Source organism: Vicugna pacos, chromosome 13 (assembly GCF_048564905.1).
Source record: "Vicugna pacos chromosome 13, VicPac4, whole genome shotgun sequence".
NCBI classification, from domain to species: domain Eukaryota; kingdom Metazoa; phylum Chordata; class Mammalia; order Artiodactyla; family Camelidae; genus Vicugna; species Vicugna pacos.
Window position 1 is genome coordinate 40,100,183 of NC_132999.1, and position 11,358 is coordinate 40,111,540.

At 41.3% G+C, this 11,358-nt stretch overlaps 1 long non-coding RNA gene across 1 annotated transcript; it reads right to left on the reverse strand.

Moving 5' to 3' along the window:
* Positions 1-575: 575 nt before the first annotated feature.
* Positions 576-1,839, reverse strand: LOC116282865 (uncharacterized). The gene is made up of 3 exons (XR_004192407.2): positions 1,185-1,839; positions 803-865; positions 576-674 (listed from the first exon to the last, which is right to left on the reverse strand). It is a non-coding gene; the product is annotated as an uncharacterized lncRNA (long non-coding RNA).
* Between the last annotated feature and the right edge of the window lie 9,519 nt (positions 1,840-11,358).

Consider the following 11,358-nt stretch of genomic DNA (forward strand, 5'->3'; position numbering starts at 1 on the left):
ATTCTTCTAGAAGCCGAGAGAGTGAGAATACACACAGAAAGATGCCGCTGGCCTGGCGGAGAAACTCATTTGTATATGGCCGTGTTCCCTGGACTTCTTTATCTGAAGCCCCCACGTCCAGCTAAACCCTCCCCCAGCTGGGTCTGCAGGGAGCTGGGACAACCGGAGGCCAACCATTGTGCCCAGGCAATTAAACAAGAATGCTCCGATCTGACAGTTCCACTGTGAAAGTTTTCAAATAGTGTTTGGAATGTTTACATAATTGTTCAAAAGAGGCTTTTTCAATGGTACCTGTTTACACTCTTTACTTTTGGAAATTCTTTCAGCAATCAGGCCTTGGAGGGCTCTCAGCCCTCACTTGCCACCCTTGATTGCGGAGGGAGGAATGAAAGGCCTGTCAGTGAATCGCTGGGAAAACATTCCCAAACAAACGCCCTCTAATGAGGGGGTGCTGGGAGCAGAGCGGGAGAGCTGGGGGCCGGGGTCGCGGTTTTGTTGCGAGCTGTGAGCGGCTTGGGGGAAAGGGCGCGCCAGACACCGTGCCTTTGTGTGCAAATTTCCCACCGGGGCCAAGCGACTTTCCACAATTTAATTAAGTGGCTTTAGAGTCCCCGAGTTGGCCTAACAAGCTCCTCTTCATGAATGAAAGATTTGTCCCCAGCAGTGGAGGCCGGCTGGAAGAAAAGTGGGCAGCAGTGACGGCTGGCTCCAGCCGAGTTAACTGCTCACACGGCCGCCGGCCCGGGAGCGGCTGGGGAAGGCGGCGCCGGGGCTGGCGCGGTCCTCCTGGGACGCGTCTCACCTAGCTCGCAGCAAATATGCCATCCATATGCCCAAGATCACAACCGAATCAGCTCCGTCAGGCCTGGCAAAGAGGCATTTAAATTGCTGATATTGTGCTGGAGAGCAGTGACAGCCCTGCCAAGGACCAGCTTCGTAGGTCCCACAGGGACAAACCTGAGGGGTTTGGAGGGAGCCCAACTGAGAAACCCTGGAAGCTGGCTGTTAGAAGGAGGAGGTCCTTAGGAGAGAGCCTTTTGGAGAAACTGAGGCAGAAAAGCACCCACAGTGGGGCGTTGTGGCTGGTGGGCTGACTCCAGCCCCTTTTGCATCCATTCTTTCTGTTCAGGGTCCAGCTGGAGTTTCCATGAAGGCTACTCTGTAGGGGGACGCATCTCCCCCACCTTAGCACAAGACAGGTTTTCTAGAATGATTAAAAAAAAAAAAAACTGGAGTGCAGGCTGGCTGGAGGTAGGCAGGGTCAGCTGTAGCTGTGAAATGTTCCCTCAGCGGTGCATGCTGAGTATCCTTGCCCTTGGCTGTGGTCTAGGGAGTAAGTTTGGGATGCAGGGTCTTCAGCAGCCACTTTCCAGTGGGGGGTTCACTGAGTGTTTTCTCTTGACTGTATTTTTAGAAAAAATTATGATGACAGTTGTTAGGTCTCAGGCAGCCCGCTCAGGCAGGCAGGCAGCACATTCCATTACAAAGTTAGCATGAAATCAATATGTAAATAACCCTTTCTAACTGGCAGCTATTTTTGAAGGCAGAACGCACCTGATGTTGCAGGTTTGTTCCAGTTCACTTTAAATGCCTCTCTGTCCTCTGGGGCTGTGAATGTGCTCACATTCAGAAGATCCTCTCCTCCTGTTCCCTTGATCTTTGCATCGTCCCAGAGAGGGAGAAGGTAACGCCACCCTGCGCCTCATCCTCAAACCTCCTCCATCATTTAAAAATCAGATTGACAAGAGCTGCTGCAGGCTGGGAGCGTTAGTTCCCCTTCGGCATGGTCATTTTTTCAAAAGCACAGGTTGCTCCAGGAAGGGAAGGGGCGGCAACAGCCCTGGCCATCCACAGAAGGGATAGAGAGGAAGCCCAGGAGGCTGAGATCGGGGTTGAATCAGACATTCAGTCACTGCCAAAACGCATAGAAGCCATTGCCAGGACGTAAAAGGTCAGAGGATCCCAGCCCGGGGAGGGACCAGGTTAGAACCAGCTGCAGCCCAATGGCAAGAAACAGGTGTTAAGGTCCTCCAGAGTGAGCAGGGTCTGAGACCGAAGGTCTTTGCATCGTCCCTCCTCAAGAGTGATCACTTTTACAGTTGTTTGATTTTTAACTAGCTGTGCTATGTGCATCTGTATTAAAAACAGAAATCCTTCTAGAATGTTCTGTGCCAGGCATGGATAGTGCCAGAAAGTCCAGAGTGGCGTATGGTATGTGTGTGTGTGTGTGTGTGTGTGTGTGTGTGTGTGTGTGTGTGTTTATTTTCTGAACTCAAAGGGTTGATGAAGTTCAAGCCGGGGCCTGATAATAACAATGATCGATACACTTTATTGAACATCTGCTCTATGTCACTTACTGTTCTGGGAGTTTTTCGTGCTTGAACAATTCTAGAGTCTTTTCTTACAATTAAGCTGAATCTGCCTTCCCACAGACTTGCACCCCAAAGCTTCCTCTTCCATAGAATAGTCCTCAAGACAGGTAGTATCTCTCTGAGACTTCTCTTTACTAGGCTAAAAACTTCCTAATCTTTTTTTTTTTTCATTGAAGTATAGTTAATTTACAATGTTGTGTTAATTTCTGGTGTACAGCATAGTGATTCAGTTATACATATGTATTCTTTTTCATGTTCTTTTTCATTATAGGTTATTACAAGCTATTGAATATAGTTCCCTGTGCTCTACAGTAGGACCTTGTTGTTGCTCTATTTTGTATATAGTAGTTATACCAGCAAATCCCAGACTCCTAATTTATTCTCCTCCCCACTTTCCCCTTTGGTAACTATAGGTTTGTTTCCTATGTTGGTAAGTCTGTTTCTGTTTTGCAAATAAGTTCGTTTGTGTCATGTTTGCAGTGTCCACGTATAAGTGATATCATATATTTGTCTTTCTCTGTCTGACTTACTTCACTTAGGATGACAACCTCTAGTTCCGTCCATGTTGCTACACCTAAACTTTGATGATCAGAGTCCCCTCCCCCAAGTATATGTCACTTGTTGCCTCCGTATTCTTGCCATTTGGTGAATCCCTAGACGGAATCAGGATCAGCTATTCCTTTTGAGACTTTTTAGTGTGTGTCTGAACAAAAAAGGAGTATTTCCAGGCTGGAAAAGATGCATTTGAGGTAAGGCTTTTGCTTTCCTAGTGCACAGGGCTCTGCCTTTTATTGTACAAGGGTGGTCAGGTGAGCTAGAAATTGGACCTATTCTCTCTAGGTCCAGAAGGCAGAGAGGTAGGACCACTGGGGATGGAGAGATAGTACTGGAAAGTCATATTTCAACTTGGCTTAAAGAAGGATTTTCTAGTGAAAAAGAAGCATACAGCAATGAAGTGACGTGCTCTGAGAGTTGGTTAGTGTCCTACAACCTGGAGGTGTCTCAGCAAAAGTGGGAATCGTGGAAGACACTCGTCCACTGATTAGAGGGCTCCACAAATGGCTTTGGAGGTCCCTTCCGCCTCTGGGATTCTGGATACTTGTTCACTTACACGTTTATTGAAGCATGTTAGATGCCAGGTACCATTCCAGGCTCTGAGGGGATTCACACTTGATACAACGAGTGGGAAAAGCAACTGTTTTTTTCAACTCTTGCAAAATACACATAGCATAAAATTTACCATCTTAACCATTTTAACTATGGAGTTCAGTGGCACTAAGTACATTCACATAGTTGTGCAACCGTCACTACCTCCATCCACAGAACTCCTTGCATCCTGTGAAACTGAAACTCTGTATCCATTAAACAACTCTCTCCATTTTGCCTTCACTGTGGTCCCTGGCAACCACCATTCTACTTTCTGTCTCTATAAACTTGACTACCCTGTGGACCTCATATAAGCAGAACGCTACAGCATTTGTTCATTAGTGTTGGATTATTTCACTTAGCGTGATGTTCAACCATGTTGTAGTATGTGTTAGACTTTTCTTTCCTCTTTAATGGAATAATTTTCCATTGTATGTATCCACCACATTTTGTTTATCCATTCATCTGTCAGGAGACATTCGTGTTGTTTTCACCTTTAGCTCTTGTGAACATGGGTATAGAAATACATCTTTGAGTCCTTGCTTTCAATTCTTTTGGGTATATACCTAGAAGTGGAATTGCTGGATCATACGCTATTCTGTTTGTTTGGGTTTTTTTTTTTGTTTGTTTTTGTTTTGTTTTGTTTTGTTTTGAGGAACCATTATACTGTATTCCATAGTGGCTGCATCATTTTATATTCTCACCAACAGTGCACAAAAGTTCCAATTTCTCCACATCTTTTTAAACTCTTGTTATTTTCTGTTGTTGATTCATTATTGTTGTTTTTATTAGTAGCTATTCTAATGGGTATAAGGTGATATCTCATTGTGGTTTTTATTCACATTCCCCTAATGATTAGTAACGTTGAGTACCCTTTCATGTGTTTATTAGTCATTTGTTTATCTTCTTTGTATACCTTCTTTGAAATGTGTATTCTAGGACTTTACCCATTTTAAAATTGGATTATTTATTTTTGTTGTTGTTATTAAATTATAAGAGTTCTTTATACATTGTGGATATTAACCGCTTATCAGATACATGATTTGCAAATATTTTCTCCCATTCCATGGGCTGCCTTTTTCCTCTGCTGGTTGTATCCTTTGATGCACAGAAGTCTTCAATTTTGATGAAGTCCAATTTATCTTTGTTGTTGCCTGTGCTTTTGGTGTCATATCCAAGAAATCACTGCTAAATGCATTACCATCAAGCTTTTCCCCTATGTTTTCTTCTAAGAGTTTTATTGTTTTAGCTCATATATTTAGATCTTTGATCCATTTTATGTTAATTTCTATGTAAAATGGTGTAACGTAGGAGTCCAACTTTATTCTTTTGCATGTAGATATCCAATTTTCCCAAAATTCTTTGTTGAAAACACTGCCCTTTCCCCATTGGTACCCTCTTGGTACCCTCTTGGTATTGCTGTTAAAAATCATTTGACTATATATATATATTTCTGGGCTTTCTATTCTAGTCCATTGGTCTGTATGTCTGTCTTTATGCCATTTCCACACTTTTTAAATTATTGTAGCTTAGTAATCAGTTTTAAAATCTGGAAGTGTGAGACTTCCAACTTTGTTCTTCTTTTTCAAAGTTATTTTGGTTATTTGGGGGTCCTTTGAGATTCCATATGAATTTTAAGATAAAGGAACTAATATTTGATGAATATGTATTATATCCTAAGCATTATTGGTAATGCAAATATGAGGTAAGGAAAAAGCAAACTTTGCCCTCAAGAGAGTACAGTATTATAAGAAAAGGGAAAATATAAATATGAAACAGAAGTGAATAGGTACCTTAAGCATGTTTGTATCATGGAAGAGTACAGAAGGGAGGAAAAACTGAAGGCAAATGCTCCAGACTATTTTTAGAAAGAAGAGTTATGATGAAGCCTTTGATTTATTGGTTGTTAAAATCATCACGTTTTTCCTGAAAGTGGAGACGAGGACCACGCTGAGACAGCCCAAACTTGCTCTTGGTTTCTCCTCTCTCCTCTTTAATTAACCTAAAGGCTGTCCCTGATGACATTTAATTCATTCAACAAATATTACTGACTACCTACTATGTGCTAGACATTGGGATACAGTGATCAAAAACAGACCCAACCCCGTGGAGCTTACATCTAGAGGGGGAGACAGACATCAGATACTCAGATGAGTATACCTAATTACAATCTGATCAAACAATGAAGGGAAAGTTCAGTAAAGGCTGAGAACACATACTAGGGGGAACTGACCTGGTTGGGAGAGGAAGTGTCAGGGAAGTCTTTCCTAAGTGGGGATATTTTACTCTGAGATATGAAAGATGGGTGAGAGTCGGTCCTGTGAAGGAGGCTTTCCGGGCAGAGTAGAACAGCATGTGCTAAAACCTCATAACAGATGAACAAAATCTACTCTTAATATCAAAAGGAATAAATTCCCAAGCAAGCCTAGTCCTACAAATGGATCCTCTGGTTCCAAAATTTACTCAGAACCCAGGAAAGTTGAAGAATTCACTAATAGAAGCACTCAAATGTTGTTATATGTGTGATTTAAACAAAAACATGCTGCTATGGCTGCCATTTGGATGAATGCCACCAAAAAGTTTCGTCAAAACCATCCGTGGCTCTGCAGCCTGCTTGGCACACATGGGGCCATGTTCTCGCTGCCAGGAGGATGACTTGTGTGATGAGTAGTGTTCAGCGCACAGGTTCAGTCTTCCTCAATGAGCAACAGGGTTAGTTGCCCCCTTGGCCCTTTTGGTTCTATGTGTATGAGAGTTTGTGTCTCTAAAAGAAATCATTTAAACTGCTAAGTACATCATGAATGACTTAAATAGCCAAGGCTATTTTATCTGTATTAGCAGAATAGAAACAATTGCTAAAAAATAGAGCAATATCTAAGCTCACTATGGTCATTGACTTGATGGAATATTATACAGCAATTAAAATGACGAATTTGATGAAAATATAAAACTTGGAAAAATGTCTACAGCATAAGAGCAAATGAAAAAAGAAGCACATGCAAAATAATATTGTACGTCATCATTACAGTGGTATGAAAATATGCCTGTATTTGGATGAGGACTGGAAGGTAAGTGTGTAAGCTGAGAACAGTTGCTGTGTAGCGGGAGAGAAGATGGGTAAGGTTGTCTTTTCATGGGTTTAATGTTATTACATTTTTTTTATTTTAAAAAGAAACAGTGGGTGTTTTGAATTCAAGAGTTTTCTTAGAGACAAAAGAATAAACACAATGTCTTCAGGCTTAACCAGTAAAATTTAGGGAACCCAAATGGGAAAAAAATCTCTGTCAATTATGCAGTTAAGCTACTAGGTAGAGAAAACTCAGCATAACTAGAATATTGGTAGGAATCAAATATGCAAATATTTCTCCTGGAGGTTGAAAAGTCTAAATAGCTTTATGATAGTGCACAGCAGTACTGATCCTATGAAAGCTTGGATACAGTTGGTTTTCCTTATATTTAAAGTTATATAGTTATTTATTTTTAATTATGGTACAAAACATATAATATGAATTTACTATCTTTTCATATTCACTAGTGTTAAGTATATTCACACTGTCGTGCAATAGATGTCCAGAACTTTTTTAGCATGTAAAACTGAAATTCTACGCCCACTAAACAGTAGCTTCCACTTCCCCTTCCCCTCCCTCAGCCCCTGGCAACTACCACTCTACTTTCTGTTTCTATAAATTGGACAACTTTAGATATCTCATATAAATGGAATCATACAGTATATTTATGACTGGCTTATTTCACTTAGCATAATGTCCTCAAGTTTCATCTATGCTGTAGCATGTGTCAAAATTGCCTTCCTTTTTAAAGCTGAATACTATTCCATTGTATATATACCACATATTGTTTATCCATTCATCCACTGATGGACATTTGGATTGCTTCCATTTCTTGGCTATGGTGACTCATGTTGCTATGGACATCCATGCACAAATGTCTCTTCGACATAAAATTACATTATAATGTTCCCCTGATTTGAATCCTCTTTGGAAATCACATTCCTCCACTTGCCCGCTGCTCACTCCTCTATGTCTGGAAGCCTGCAAGCTCTAAGAATTTTCTTTAGTTAATGCCTGGTTGTCAACAGCTGGGAGGCTTGTTCTAGTTGGGGAGCGCTGATCTTTAACTTCAAAGTCAGAAAGTTATCACCGTCCTGGTGATTGCCTATTTATAATGTTCTTCTTTAAGAAGTCTTTCTCGGTGCTACCCCCAATATCTGAAAAAGGTATTCATTTCCCAGAATAAAAATATAGCCTCAAAACAGCTTTATATTTCTCAAGTGTGATTCGGACTTGTGGCTTATCTATCCTACGCTTGTCAATATTCGGTGATGATTCCACCACTTAATAACTGGCTTTCCAGTGATTTGTGTTGTATGATACTTCAGCTGGTGTAAGACTGATATTTGCTTTTATACTGTGTATGAATTAAGAGACTGATAAACAAAATAGTCCTATAAACAAAATTACACGATGGGGACAGGATATTTTTACTGCTTAAGGGGACAAAACATACCCAAGGGGATTGGCAGTGTGATTTGCATATAATTGATGCTCTAATTATAGATAAGTTTGTCTACTAATTAAAGTAACATTGTTAGAACTTCTACTTAGAAATATTGGTTAACAAAGTAGACTTGAAATTAGCAAAATTATATTTCTTTTCCTTTGCAAGTTAAATATGAACATTTTCCTTTTTTTTTTGCTACAAGTTCCTAGAAATATTAAGGAATGAGTTATTGTAAAGTAGAATATATTTACCAGTAAGAATTATGTAAATCACTTGTCCAACAAACATTTTATTGAGCCCCTACCATGAACATGGCATATAAGATCCCTGCTCTCCTAGAGCTCATCTCTTAGTAAATGGGAGAAATACAGTTACAGACAAATAACAGCTTAGTAAATAAGAATTTCACATAGTGAGAAGTGTTTTGGAGGCAGTAAAACAGAGTCAGATGACAGTGTGAGTGGAGGGCTTGCTCCTTCAGATCAGTTGGTCAAGGGAGGTCTATTTGAGAAGGTGACATTTGAGCTGATACTGGAAATATGAGAAAGAACCAATGGCGTGAAAAACTAGGGAACATTCTAAGGCAAATGCTCTAAGATAGCAAGAGAAAGAGCAAGGCACACTACAAAGAACAGCAGGTTCAAAGACCGAGAGGGCTGGTGTGGCTGGAGCATGATAAGAAAGAAGAATGGTGTGTGATGAAGTCGACATGGGCAGGAGGCAGCCAAGTGGTAAGGCTGCGGTAAGGAAGACTTCATTCTAAATGCAATGGAAACCACTGGATGGGTTTAAGCAGGGCAACTCCAATTTGTGTCTTAAAAAGAGATCCTCTGAGCTTTGTAAAGAGTGCATGGTCGAGGGGCAAGAGAAGAAGCAGAGCTTGTACCTGCTCAAGGACAAGTATATGGAATACAGTTGGGAGCAGGCAGAGATTAAGAGTACTTCCAGACAATGAATATATGTATGTTTGTGTACAACTGAAAAATTGTGCTCTACGCTGGAATTTGACACAACATTGTAAAATGACTATAACTCAATAATAAAATTAAAAAATAAAGAGTACTTCCAATCATTTTATATATCTCCTTTTTTCTCTGTCTGAGCCCAACATGCCCTAGGGCAGAGGTTCTTAAGTTAGAGGTTACACTGGAATCACCCGGGGCACTGTCTGTAAGAATGGTGCCCGGTTTCACCAGGGGTGATCTAGCTTGGAGGTCTAGGGTGAAGTTTGATCATATTTGTTTGTCTGTTTAATCTAAACCGGTGACTGTGTTGCACACTGACAGAAGATTCTAAATAGCAAAAGGGGGTGATGGGTGGGGTGTTGTATAGAAAGTAGGGAAGGGAGGAGCAAACCCACTCTTTTGCCCTAAGGGACTCTTAATACAATAGTGGAGACTAGACGTTGTACACAATTGATTATGAAGCTAATTATGAAGAAACAGGGGCCAGTGCTGATGAGGGGTAAGAGCTTCTGACAAAAGGGGCTCCTGATATTCGTGGGAGGGGGAGATCTTTGATAGGAGGAGGAGTCAAGGCCTGATTGCAAGGATTTTAGCCCCAGAGCTTTGTTAGTGACAATCAATAGAACCACTTCACCCCCTCAACTGGCTGTACCATGAGTGACTGGCTGCTCATGGCCCCACGAGCCATGGATATGGAGAATGAGCAGTGGGAAAGCCTCTGGAGACCATCAGGGGTATCCCAGAGGCTGAAGGAGGCAAGGGAAGTTTCAAGGAGGGATTTCACTAATTCAGATACACTTTTTCTGTCTCCCACCCCCATCATGTCTGAATTAGTGAACATGGGTTCCAGCTAAATCATCAGTACAATAAAATAGAAGCAGTACTTTGCATTTGTGGGCAAGTTTAAAAAAAAAAAAACTCATTTCCCAGATATTCATTTGCTATGTTGACACCCAATAATACAACCCCTAGAGTAGGGGGATTGGGGGTGCATAGAGGATCTGGGTTCTTCTTCTAGAACTTTCATCACGTGTTGAGGACCAAATAGAATTTGAGGTGGAAAGGAAGGAGTATAGAAGTGAGCCAATCTTGAGTTATATCTGTTTGCACTGCTTTACTCAGTTTTTAAAAACCACACTGAGTTTATAAAGAGGTCAACCAAAGGTTCCCTAAGGCATTTCTTCAAATTGCAAGATCTCCCTGGTGTGTTCATTATTGTGAATCATTAAGTGGACAAGACACAGTTAATATTAGGGGTTCGGGAGCTACGGGTTAACAAGCACTTATCCTGGGTCAAACTCAGTGCTCTGCTTTCATAGTCTGTGTGGAATATGGGCCATCTCATTGAGTTCCTACTTTCTCTGAGCTGTTTCTCAGCTTCCCACTATTACTGTTGGCCTCCTCATTTGGCCTCTGCATCTTGTGGAAGACATCAAAGCACTTGACATTTAAAATTTATCAGCAAAGTTAAAAAAAAATCTAACTTGAATTAAACGGGATTTTTAATCCCCTCAACTGTTGCCATCAGTATAATCACTAACAGAATGAAATCAGAATCAGTGGAGGAAAATATTAATCATGCATTTGCATCTATTAAATAAAATGCAAGAGAGAGTAGGTTGGATGCTCAGGGATAATTTTCTAACATTTGTGAGGCAGGCACCTGTGGGTCACTGGAATGATGCTCCAGGGTATCTGCCCCCTTGTCATCAGCTCTTGTGCCCTAGAGCCTATAGAGGCCCAACTTGCTTAAGAGTGACTTGGTTTGGATCATACAGGAACTTGTGGGGAGACTTTAAGACTTGGAGTGGCTGTTTAAACACGGAAGGCTACAGAGTAGCTCCCCACTGGGCTGGGAGTTCATCTCTGAACCTTTAAAATAAATCCAACCTGGGGATTGAGCCAGATAGCAACTGGAGGCCAGGAATGGGGTAGGGGGTGATGGTAGGTCTTTGGGGATACTGCCTTCAGCAAAAGGCTAGCCCTAGTGGTTAAGAGCATGGACTTTGCATTAAAACAGACCTACTTCTTATTGGTTGTGTTACTGGGAAATTTATTTAAACTCAGCTTCAGTTTTCACATCATCACCTCACCTCACCTGAGATTTCAACCTCTAACAACCTGAAAAACCTTTGTCTCCACATCTCTCATCTGCCTTCCAGATCCAAGTGTGTTCTAAACAGGATTGAAACTTAACGAGTCCACAACAGAATGATGAATTTCCTCCAAGTCCAATCCTCCTCCAGTCCCTAATGGATAAAAGATACCACTCTTCTCCCAGTCACTCAAGCCAGGCAACTGGAGAGCATCTTTATCTCCTTCAAACTTGTCTCCACCACCCAAATCAAATGAGGCCA